The sequence below is a fragment of the Corapipo altera genome, unplaced genomic scaffold (genome assembly GCF_003945725.1).
Source record: "Corapipo altera isolate COAL_440 unplaced genomic scaffold, ASM394572v1 98, whole genome shotgun sequence".
Lineage (NCBI taxonomy): Eukaryota > Metazoa > Chordata > Aves > Passeriformes > Pipridae > Corapipo > Corapipo altera.
In genome coordinates, this window is record NW_020884914.1 from 4,873,543 (window position 1) to 4,886,249 (window position 12,707).

A 12,707-nucleotide genomic window follows, 5' to 3' on the forward strand; every position below is an offset into this window, starting at 1 on the left:
TATTGCAGTCCCTCTTTCTAATGCTTCACAGTGGTTAAGCCTACTATTAGGTGTCTGATAACATGAATAGAAATTATTCCTACAACTTAAAAGGAAGCAATCAAACCATATTTGGATGCATATTTAGATACATTATTCAGGTATAAAAGAATGGTAGCAACGATCACATAAAAGAATTCAGTTTAAGTTCTAAACATTACATTTGCTAAATGCTTTGAGCCTGCTCCATGCAATGGCATTGTAAAGAGAACTCAACAAGGATTTGTTTGGTTACTGAGCAAACCTGACTTGGGAAAAGTCAGAGAAATCACTGAAGTTGCACCACTGAAAATATTAAAATAAATGAACGCTGTAAGAAGTGTGGAAGGTAAAGGCTTATTTTCATCATCCTAGTATGTGTTCTGTTTTTATTTTTCTCTCTTTTCTTCCACCTCTTTCCTTGGTCTCCCCCTTTTTCCATTCCCACCTGCCCAAATGCAACCACATCCTCATTTCCACCCCTACCTGTACGTGCATGGCATTGCCTGTGCTCTTTCTGCACTTGGCACTGACGTGCCTGATGCAAGTCAGCCAAGAGAGCAAAGGGAAGAGAGAGGAACATGCTCTGTGCTGACCCCAAAATAATCCTGCTTGCCCAGCTTTTCCTTCCCTTTTGGATGGCAGGCAGAAGGCACAGATGCCAAGCTGAGGAAGTTATTTTCCAGTGATGGCATCTGGCTCTCTGGCACAATCCACTGACATTTGTGTTGGCTTCCTTGCCATTGCCCCTGGGTTTCTTCATGGGTTAAGTTGATGATAGGATGTTCTCTGATCCTGGATGCCACATTTCTTTGAACTCACCTTTGATTCTACTCAACTTCTGTAAGAATAAAGCTGCTCTTCATCCTCCTGAAACCTTTGTACTTTAGCTGACATATGTAATGATGTCATTTTGGAGAGTCCTGTTGTGCTAATGGATAACTTGGATAGGTCAAACCACTTCTTTGTATATTTTACACTTAAAAAGTTATGTGTGCCAAAACTTATTAACACAAATACTTTATTCAAGGACACTGTTTTCTTTTTTGATCTTAAAACTAACAATTCTGAAGGTGCCATTACCATAAAAAAAGCAAGCATTTTCAAAATTTGATTATATTTAATTATAACTCCTTGTGTTAAAAAAATAAATCATAATATCCTTCTCTATATATTGCAGGAAATGTTGATGTAACATTTATTGTTTAAAGCAGAAAGCCGATGAACTGCTTCAACACATCACAAAAGGTAACTCCAATGGGCTTATCTCACAACAACACGATTTCTAGTTCAGAAATATCAGTTTATATGACAGTAATTACTAAAACAGATGGGCAAGGAGCCAAAAAGTGGCTTCACATCGACAGTGGGCTGAATGCAACTGGGAGCTGTGGAGCAGAAAGGAGCTGTGCCAGATTGTGTGGCAGCTGAGAGTCCTATTGGTGACCATTTGCTGTGCAATCTTAGACACATGTAAAAAAATTATGCATTCCCCATCGATTTCATGCTAAAAGGGTAAAGAATAAAAACCTCTGTCTGAACTTGAACACAGTACCTGCTGACAAGTTCCTCCCTTCCAGTACTGGGGATTGTCCTTTGTGCACTCCCGTGTTTCTATCTGCCATTCACAAACGTGGCTGCACGTTTTAGATCCATATTGTCAGGTGTTACATTAGTGGCAGTCAAAACAACAACAGAGGTCTGCAGACAGAATCAATCAATAAATTCAAAATATTCCTAAGAGCTAAAAACCCCCCCACCAAATATTATTTCTTCCCTTCAGGAAATCTATTTGAAAATACTGGCAAAATATTGGTGAGCAGTTCTTTGCTAAAATAATCAGGAAAAAAAAAAAATCTAGACTCAAAAAGATAAATGATCTCTAAAATGACTAAAAAAATGTAAAGCAAAACCAGAATTCTTTAACTGTACCCTGTCCCCATCTGATTTTTGCTTGTTTTTTTTCAGAGTAGTTCACACAAAACTTTCATTTAAATCTTTCAGCTGACTAGTCAACCACTGTGCATTTTAGAAGATACATTTTTTTAATTATTATTGGAATTGGCTGTCATTATGCAGAATACTAACAAGCCAGCTGAGCAGATTAAGATCAATATTCATATGAATTGTTCTCTAACAGCAATGAATAGCTTTCAATTGCTAAGACATGTACAGTCACAGTAAAACGTTATCTTCAGTCCAATCTGATATCTAATGTTATTTAGATTATGAACAACTTTTAATAAAGAAATCCTTGGATATAAGAGGGTTGGCATTTCCTTCTGAGTCTCTCAACAGGATATTCAGGCAGGCAGCCTTGCAATTAATCTTAGCACTTCATTCATTTTCCAAACATCCTTGCCTATTGACTCCTACAGAAAAGTGCTCATTCACTCACTTGGTTACATTAATTATACATAGGAGATAAAGCCAAGGAAATCTGCAAGACACCAGAGGCTCCATTAGTTTTCTGTGTAAATTCCAAATTTGTTCCATGTAAACAGAATGAGGCACATCATTGACACGGGCAGGTCCCTGTCCAAACAGGCTCCTGATTCCATGGGCACGTTGGGTTGATATGACATCCCCTCTGCAACTGCTACAGCAGGTCCTACAGACCCTGTACAAACCCCACCAAGGGATCTCTGGGGGTTTATTTGCCTTTCAGAACTTCAGGGGCAAGAAAGAGGCTGTAAAACATCACAAACTTCCATCAGACTTTTCTGTCTTAACAAACTACGTTTGTTTACCTCAAATTAAACACACTACAAATGAGCAGAGAAGGTATGAAAAGGTCAGTGGGAGAGCAAACAAAAACTACAGGTGGGGTGGGAAAGGACAAGGCAAAGGGAGAAGAGCAAGGTAGTTACAGTGTAAAATAGTTTTTGATTTACCTGGACTTCTTTACATTGACCTCTGACTGCAACTATATTTCCTCTTGCTTTTTTCCTTCACAACACCTAAAAAGTAGCCCAGAGATGAACTAAATAATTATTGTGCACACTTCACTTTTGTCTCAGTTCCAACAAAATTTGATACCTTTCCAGAGTCCAGAGTTTTCTTGAAGAAAGTGATCTTAAATTCTCACAACTTAGCAAGCAGGTGTGATATATTAGACACTTTGCCCAAATTAAAAGTAGCAATATACTCCCTGCATGAGGTATAGTATTTATACTGCATAAATTGAAAGCAAGCTGCTTCCTAAAGGTAGGAAAACACAAGTACGAGGGAAAGAGCTGTCAGTGGGAGCACAAAAATCCTACTCTCACTTGACTCACAGCATGCAGACAAATATTCCAATTTTTGTGTGCATATCAACTTGGCACTGTTGCCCAGAATATCAATTTTGTCAATTTAAAAATGTCAAATTAACAATTAATTTGGACATGAATTTGGAGAACAATTTGCATATATATATATATATATATAAAATATATATACGAATGAAAAAATCTCTTATATCAATCAGTGGCTTGCTAGAAAGGGAAATAGTGAAGATCATGGTTTACTGCCTTTAGTCAGTTAAAAGAAATTAAAATGAAATATTATTCCAAAACAAGCATTAATCTTCATATGACAACATAAAGCTCATCGGCACAGTGAATTTTTCATTAGCCTAAAAAGGAAAAAAAAAATATATGCACATATAAAAATATAAATATGTATACATACATAATCCTGTAAATCCACAATTAAGTCTGGGTAAATTTAAGGGACAAGACAGTGAGATTTAATCTGTATTTTCTCTAATACTGCCAAGTCAGCCAAGAGAAGTACTGAAAAGGAGGTGGTAAATGAATATTTCAAGCAACTGCAAAATAAAAGAGAGAAAAGCCTTTGGAGCCTCTGTCTCTTGCAGGAGCTCAGTGTACCCAGTGTGAGAAGGGAGACACCCCTTATGCTGGAATATGAAATTATTCTTACCTGAGGAAAATTCAAATTGAAGTGAAGCAAAGATTGTGTGAGTGCTTACTGATTCTGTGTGTTAAGGAACAATTTCTAATAGAGAACATTCCTGTTAAGAAACTGAAAATGACTGTATTCCATAATATAAACTCCACAGTCCCTATATAAACAGAGAAGTGCAGCTTCTGTACTTAAAAGTATATTAATGGGACTTTCCATGAGAATATATGTGAAAATAGGCCCTGAAAACCATTTTGTAGCAAAAAGGAGTTAATATCAGTTATTATAAACCATCTGGTTGATAGTTACTGCAGGCCATAGCTTCACACTTGAGAAAATCCTTAAAAATACTGAAATTCCTGAATGGAAATAGACTCAAGTCCTCTTCGGTTTGCCCTCTCCTGTTCTCTTTCTATGAACTTAGATGAACAGTATGGTACTGATTAAGTTCATTAACTCTTAGAAATTACATTAATAGGCACCATTTTGTTTTTTAAAAAAATTCTACCTTGCTAATTACAAACTACATGCTTTTTATTAAAAGATGAAAAAATGCTATTCTACTGACAGCCCTCGCTATTCTGGTTTTGTCCAAAAGCACCATCACACCATGAAAATCAGGAATAAAGCAATTATTTGCATGTAACCCTTGCAAGAAGGTAATAATCTAAATGGAATATCCACGGTTTAATATACAAAAAGTTATTAAAATATTAAAATGTAATTAAAATGAAAATATTTAAATGTAATCACTGGGCATTTATAAGACAGCCCACAAATGTAATGTATGCAAATGGCTGCTTTTTATTTATTTATAAATAAATATGTTAGCATACACCAATGTAATCTAAAAAGATATTAAAACAACAGGAAATAATCTCAGTAATTTCATCCAGTGACGCAACACAACTTTTAGTTCACAGCACTAATAAAAGACAGTAGAAATAATCTCTATATTGTTCACCTGTAAACAAATATACTTAACTAAGCTGCATTATGTTTTCATCCATTTGATTAAACACATATACTTGAATAAAGTGTTGTATGTTTTCATCCATTTGATTAAACAGATATTCCACTGATAACTAAATAAAAATATTTATGTACTCCCGTGAACAGCAGGATAAAACATTTACATTTCTCTTCATTTTACGTACTTGAAATGGGTTTATGTGACCCCTAAATTTAAGGCTCCTAAAATGAGTAATGCTGCAGCACTTCGGAGCACACGCACTGAGGTCACAGAGCCAGTCGTGCTGACCCCGGTGGAATAAAGTCTATCAACAAACAAGTGTTTTACTGAATCATATTTCATTTAATAATACCTGCAAATGTGACTCCAGTGAAGCTCCAATATCTCGCACACAACCAGAAATGCAAAGAGACGTTTTCAAGAGCCAGGGCAAATGCTGGGGATGACTTTCCCTGGCTTTCACCAGGCACTGCCATTAGAGTGCTTTAGCTTCCATTAAGTTGTCACTTCCCTGTGCTGCCAGCTTTTCAAGGGGGACAATTCGTTCTGACAGAACCATGGCCTGTCACATACACTCACAGTTCAGCAGGAAGGAACAGGAAAACCCCCAGAGCTGATGGATTTATTAGCTACTGGAGCTGGCACTTATATTGCTTATATGTACAAAGCTAGGTAATTAATAAGCTCTAACCTGTCCACCTTCAGTAGCTCATATTTAGTTGCAGAAACTTAATTCGTGGCATACAAATGGAAACCACACAAAGCTGCTCTTTCATTTCATTGTGACGGTTTTGTAACAACAACATCTAGTTCATACATATTTTTAATACATAAGAACTGCCATACTGCCTAAGAGAAAAGGCTCATCTCATCCAGAGTCACAGAGGCAAACAGTTATGGAAGGAACATAAGAAATGCTCCATGGAGCACAGTCCTTGTCCTCAAAATATGACCCTGCAGCCAGTGAGCCTCCTGAGCTAGAGCCTGTACATGGGTCACTGAGCACACCGGCCACTTGATCCATCCTGCTGGAGCCCACATAAATTCTAAGTTCCACAATTATGCTCCATGTGAAAAAAAAAAGTACTTTGCTTTGCTAATATTGAACTTGCTGACTGACAATATCACTGAGTACTTGTGCTGCAAAACATTCCATCTTCTTTGAAGTATTGCTGATTGGATACTCTTCTCACTTATCTGTCATCATTCCAAGCTCAAGAACTCTAAACTATTTAAGCTCTCATCCAGTAGAATATTTTGGTACCCTCTGTCTTGGTACCTTCTCTCTTTCTACCTCTTGGACATATGAGTGGCCAGAAATACACTTGCTACACAAAACGTGGCTGCATGAAGGGTTTCAGCATTAAAGAACTCTGTATCACTCCAGTTTTCTATCACAGAAATGACTATCATCAGTCTTTATAATGCTCATTGTACTTTAAGCTTTCATGACAACAGCAATGAATTATTAATTATATTTTATACCTGTTCAGAACCAACGAAGGAACTTCGTACAACCCGAAGAGAAATTATTTAACTCAGCCTGCTGGTTTTGGCTGGGAGAGAGTTAATTCTCTTCATAGCAGGTAGTGTGGGGCTGTGGTTGGGATTTGTGCTGCAAACACAAATAAACCCTGATAACACAGGGATGTTTCCTTCCAGCTGAGCAGGGCTGACACAGAGCCAGGGCCTTTCCTGCTCCTCATCCCAGCTCACCAACAAGGGGGCTGGGGGTTCACAACGAGCTGGGAGGGGCAGCTGAGCCCAGGTGACCCAAGGGATATTCCAGACTATAAAATGCTCAGCATATAAAGCTGAGGAAGAAGAAGGAAGAGGGGAATGCTCAGAGTTATGGTGTTTGTCTTCCCAAGTCCCCAGTACACGTGATGGACCCTGCTTTCCTGGGATGGCTGAACACTGTGGGAAGTGGGGAATGAATTCCTTGTTTGGTTTTGCTTGCAGGCATGGTTTTTGCTTTACCTATTGAATTGTCTTTATCTCAATCTGTGAGCTTTGGGGTTTTTTTCCAATTCTCCTCCCTGCTGGGGTGGGCAGGGGTGGGGGGTCAGTGAGCGGCTCTGTGGTATTTGGTTGCTGGCTGAGGTAACACCACAATACCCACTCAATTAACATTCTACCTCTTCATGAGTCTGGAAAAATGAAGCATTGAAGACAGTAAATTGTTTTCTGAAACAGAAATCAATTATAGAAGATACAGTTATACATAGAATCCTCAAAAAAATAAGCCATAATGCATTTCTGCCTTACAAATCTTAAAGAAGGCTTTTGTCCTTTCTCTCTCTGTCCTACTAAATCCATGCTCATCTACCCTGCTGGAACTCAGTGGTTGTCCTTCTGCTTTATAAATCTTCTACAAGTTATTCTACTGGGCTGCAGCAGAAGCCACTTGGGCCACAGAAAGGGTGGCAGAAATGGTGTCAAAAGAGAGGAAGCTCAGGAAAGCAGAGACACTGTTATGCAGAGCAGAGCCAGAGCCAGCTGGCTGAGGAGGAAGGATGACAGCCATCAGATTAACTGAGAACAGCCAGGCACCACCACAGCAGAGACTTGGCCCATCATTAAGGACAGAACAGAGTCCATTAAACATTTTGAAGGACAAAACCTAGGTTAGAAAAAGGTTAGACTATGTAAAGATATGTAAGAAGAATACACAAGAATGATTTGAGCTATGTATGTGAGAGGCTAAAGAGAAAAATAAAAAAGAGATTCAGAGCTGAAGCAGTAAAAAGATGGAAAAAGGAAAAAAAAATAAAATATTGATCATAAGTTTGAAATAAGGCTGACTATGTAATGAGGAAATCAAACATAAATAAAAACAAAACAAAAATTCAGAAATGCATCTTCCTCACTAGCTAAGTGATTAGGTAGTAGAAATTCAGTCTTCCACCAGCTGGAAGGGGAATAATATTTTTTTCATTACCATTCCTATTTTATAAACAAATAAATTTTGAAAGCTCAACACTATTTTTGAGTCTTAACAATACTCTTGACATTTATTATGTCTTTTAACCTTCCTTTTAGAAATGGAAGTTAACCAACTACTCACAATATATGTTTCTTAACATATAGTAGAAAACTTCACCAGAATCAAAATAAATTGTCTCCAGTTGTGTTTGCATATTAATATTCTCAGTTGCACAGTTATTGGATACTTCTGGATTCACCTTTAACGTTCCCAGTGAAGGGACACATAATTCTCTGCTCTGGTGATAACTCTAACAGCAGACAGGACCATTCAGAAGGTCAATTGTTCAGCAAGTCTGGCATAATCTTTATTGACTTCTAATTATTACTTTTAGCTTTACCATGTTTTGCTTCCTTAATTACAATTTTGACATATTTGAAGATTTATTTAAGATGCTGAGGTGCAGGAGCTCGTACATCACCAGTCCTGGTGATTTGCTTGAGTACAACGTGCAATGATAAGAAGCTGTATCTGACCTAGCACAATTCTTGGGCTAAAATAAAACACTGAAAGTTAATTATTGTCAAAATTCAAATTATTTAGAATGGACAGAAAGTGAAAGAGATGTTTTATTTGCTTTAAAAAAAGGCAGATTAAGCTGGCTGGTGCCACTGAACAGTCAAAATTACATTTCTCTTATTAGACATAGACTCTGACCTAAATGGCCTTCTAACTTCCAGTGCCCATTAAGGTTTTTCACCAAGAGATAGCCATTACAGGTTTGGATTTGTATGCTTTGAGAACTCAGTCTTACTTAAGAGGTTTTTAGGATAATTCTGCTTAATGGTAGAATTTTTTGAAAAGTGTTTTAACCTGAATTGCTCTGAATTTTCTACATATATGTCTCAAGGTAAACAGAATGCTTCACATAAAGCACAGAAAAATTTCACCTGTTTACTTCCCTTTTATTGTTAACATGAGGACTTCTGGGATAACTGGTAAAAATGAAGGTTGAGTGATGTCTCATGTTGCCAGATGGCTGTGCTATTTAGAATCAGCATCAGAGAACAATTAGTCAAGTTTTCATTATGAGTAAACACTAAGGACAGAAATAGCTGAAAAAATGAGTTCTGACAAACTTGTTGGTCGAGTAGGAAATGGTAAGCTGCTTCTTTTTTTCCATGTTTGTTCTAAAGTGCTTGTTATATTCTTTAACATGCCTAATAGCTGCACTGAAAATACAATTTATTTATTAACAAGCAGTATTTCCATTCTTTGACAGGCTCTCCACCCCCCCAACCAAAGAAAAAAAAAACCCTCAAAACTTTCAACTAAGCTCATCAATTACTCTTAACATTCTAAATAGTTGGCAATGTTTACACAACATCTTTTCAGAGTTATTCAGCTCGATCTTGCAGCTCATTAAAAGGATCTCTATTTATTTGCTGTGTGTTACAGTTCTTCACTTTGGCACAACACGCAAAAAGGAAGCCAATTTTACTTTTCCCTGTGGTGTTAATTGGTGGAGCATGCTGCCTGCCTCTTCATTAATTATGTCAATGTGTATGAAACTTTCATTTTCGTGGCAGTGTATTAACAAAGCTTTGCAACGAGGCTGACAAAAAGCCAGCAAACTCCAGCTTACAAAAAGTGGGTAATGAAGGTTAGCAGTGGCCAGAACATAATATTTATTTTGAAAGGCAGCTTTTTTCCTCCTCATGCCTCTCAGACACCACGGAAAGCAAGCACTTACCGGAATGAACAAGATCAACTTTGCTGTGGAGAGTAAATAAATCTCCATATAACACACAGATAATGGGTCTGGAAACACTGTAACTGCACAGAACACAGAGAATGAGAGAAGGACCTTTAGTCCAGCTGAAATGGTTTTGCTCCTAAACCCATTTTCAGATAATTTACTGATTTCATCCCATCAAGTGTACAGAAATCACTCACTGCTTGATAGCTCACTAAACACTGGGGTTTTGTCTAAAGACAAAACTGCCACTAACACAGCAAAAACAGGCACTGTCCAGAGGAAATTCTTATGGATGCCTTTAGCCTGTTTTTGTTCACTAACTGAAAAGGTTGGTAAAAGATTGACACTGAGCTTTTCTCCCCCTTTTCTTTTTCCTCCCTCAAAAAAACCCCAAACCAAACAAAAACCCCAAACCAACCAACCAACCCAACCAACCAAACAAAAAAAAAACCAACAAACACAAAATCACAAAAAAAATAACATAAAATAAAAAAACACCAAACCCCGAAAAAACTCCGTCAGATCTCAGTGACTTCAGACAGAACACACTGAATTTCATTACATTCTGCCTGGAGACCGAGACTAAAGCAACACATAAGGTATGTGCTAACCCACCACTTCAGTCCTTTTTGGAAATTCTAAGCATTAAAATAGAGCAATACCATATTTTAAAATATGTAAAGCATTACAAACTATAAATGAAATATATCAAGAAGTTACCACCTTGCATTCATGGAATTCCAGCTTACAGCCCTGGAAATCACAACTAGAGAAGCTTTCATGTTGCCACTGAGGTTGTAAATGCTGCAGAAAAAAAGTGCTTATTTCTCACCCATATCTCTTCTGACTGGTAAAAAGATTCACAGTGCTAATATCTCTATTTGAAGGATTACAGACACCTAAAATAAACCCTAACAAAACAAAAAAAACCCCACAAACCCCTCACAAACAACTGAATGTACATTCCAATCTATGATCTAAGCCTTTTCATTCTATACTTCTCTCCCTATGAAGTATTTGGGATATCCTTAGAGTAATTCTTTGCAGTGAGACCAAGTAATAAAAAGAGGGAAAAGTATTGAAAAAAAATGTCTCCTGCAGTAGGCTTAAACTCTAAAACAACAAACAAAAAAGAAATTTATTTGTACATTGAAAGAATCATCCTTCAAATGATTGTAGCCAGGCCAATAACAAGGGTGGGATGAGAGGAACATTCACTTTAGGGAAGCACAGACCTTCTGGTGAGTTCACAAACCTGGAATATGTCTATTCTCTGGCAAATGCTTTTGCTGCCAATGGAGCAAAGACAAATCCTCCAGTGAGAGAGGAGCAGCAGAACTGCAGGTGCCCCAATTTTCTTTATTTCTCCTTTTCTCTTCTACTTTACCCATATCTATTATATCAGTTTGTTATTTTTCTCAGGCTAGAAGTGTTCCAGGACACAGACTGCATCTTCCTGTGTATCTACATGGCCCAGCACCTGGACCTCCAAAACCACAATATGTTCATACTATTAACAAATAAATTTCTTTATGTACCTCCTCCTGTACTCAAGTCTCCTCAGAAATACTATGAAACAGGAAACAAACCCTCTGTTTGCTTGTATGTAGGAAATAGTGGAGCCTCTCAGGACAAAGAGATTAAATCTTTTTGTACTTATGTTTTTTTATTCTACATTTTCTCGCCCTTTACATATTTAACCTCTCTGTCTTTCCTTCTTGTAACAGCAGTTCCCAAGCATCACAGACTCCCTGCTCTCATTGTCTTCTCCTCACTCAGTTTCTCTTAATCTTTGACTCCCCTTTCATCAAGCTTTGACTTCTCTCATACCCATTAACTCTGTTAAACCTATTCCTCACTTCAGTTCTTCCTCCCTCAGTTCAGTCTTCTCAGGATCCTCCTCCTGTTTTCACTTGGACTTAAGGCACCATTACTAAACTCCTGCTCAGTGCTACAGATGCTTCACTGCTGGGCAGGTCTGTGGTCTCCTGTTCCCAAAAACCTCATTTCTAGGCCTTTCTTCTTCCCCTCCTGTCTGGTTGTTAAGTTTCCCTTCTTTGTAAAGAACTTTACTTTGTAAAGTAACTTATACACACCATGTTTCTTTGCTCTTATTGCCATAAAACCTACACTGAAATTCTATGTTTTGCTCAACTCTCATAATTCCTTGCTTCTGGTCACTTAGGAAAAGCCATGACAAGGGCACATCACGACACATTTTCTACACTGTTACTCCTTATCTTCAACAGGAAGGGATTTTGCAAAGACACACAGAAATTAACCTTGCACTACAAGAACACAATTGAACAGCCATTATATTCTGTAACTGAAACAAGCCTAAAAGAAACTCTCGGGAAAATTGTGCACCCTCCCTGCATTTCTTCTGCAGCAGCAACTACTTCAATATCATTTCAGGAATGAGTTTTGAAAATAGATCTTAAAATGTGGCACTTTCTCCTATTTCTCCCTAGAAGCAGCTGATACATCATACAATGTAAGCTATTCCTCTTGAATTTCTTGTGCAGTTCTCATTTGATATTTCTGTATAAAATACTGAATTAAAACACTGGTTTTTACAACTTCTTGGATAATTGCCTATGTTGATTTCAATTAGAAGCTGTAAAAATTACATGAAACTTTTAGAAGCATTACATACCTAATGGAAAGAATGTGTGAGGAAGAGTAGGAGAACTCTTTAAAAAATAGACTTATGGTCATTTTAGCCAGAATTCATCAAAAACTGAAAGCTTATATACCAAAGGTGGCTGATGGATATTCTTTTCTGTTTCATATGGATATTTTTTTCTCTGTCACACAGATAAAATGTTCTTTGTCAGCAGCTACACTTCCCTGTCAGATTTTATACTTCAGTGAAGGATGTTTTATGTTCAGCAGCTGGCACATAAGTATTTTCATGCCATTACTGAAGTTCTCAGTTCTACAGGGTTAGGCTTTGTTTCCTTATCTTCCACCCCAACTTAAACCAAACAAAAACATCCTAAAAATAACTCAGTGCAATTTACCTATTCCCATCAGCATTCCCATACCATCAGCACTGACAATGACACATAGCTGCACACCCACAGCTGTGTTCTCCAGAGTTGGTGAGACAAAACCAACCCCTT

At 37.5% G+C, this 12,707-nt stretch overlaps 1 protein-coding gene across 22 annotated transcripts in view; it reads right to left on the reverse strand.

Annotated features, from left to right (window-relative positions):
- The window catches only part of RBFOX1 (RNA binding fox-1 homolog 1), a 1,158,532-nt gene that overhangs the window by 287,319 nt on the left and 858,506 nt on the right, over nt 1-12,707 (reverse strand). Inside the window, exon 1 of one of the 22 annotated variants that reach the window (XM_027654837.1) lies at nt 1,574-1,729. The exons of the other annotated variants lie outside the window; for them this stretch is intronic. The gene's annotated coding sequence lies outside the window, so the exon portion shown is untranslated. Of the gene's footprint in view, nt 1-1,573; nt 1,730-12,707 lie in introns of those variants that run through there. 22 annotated transcript variants of the gene reach the window in all.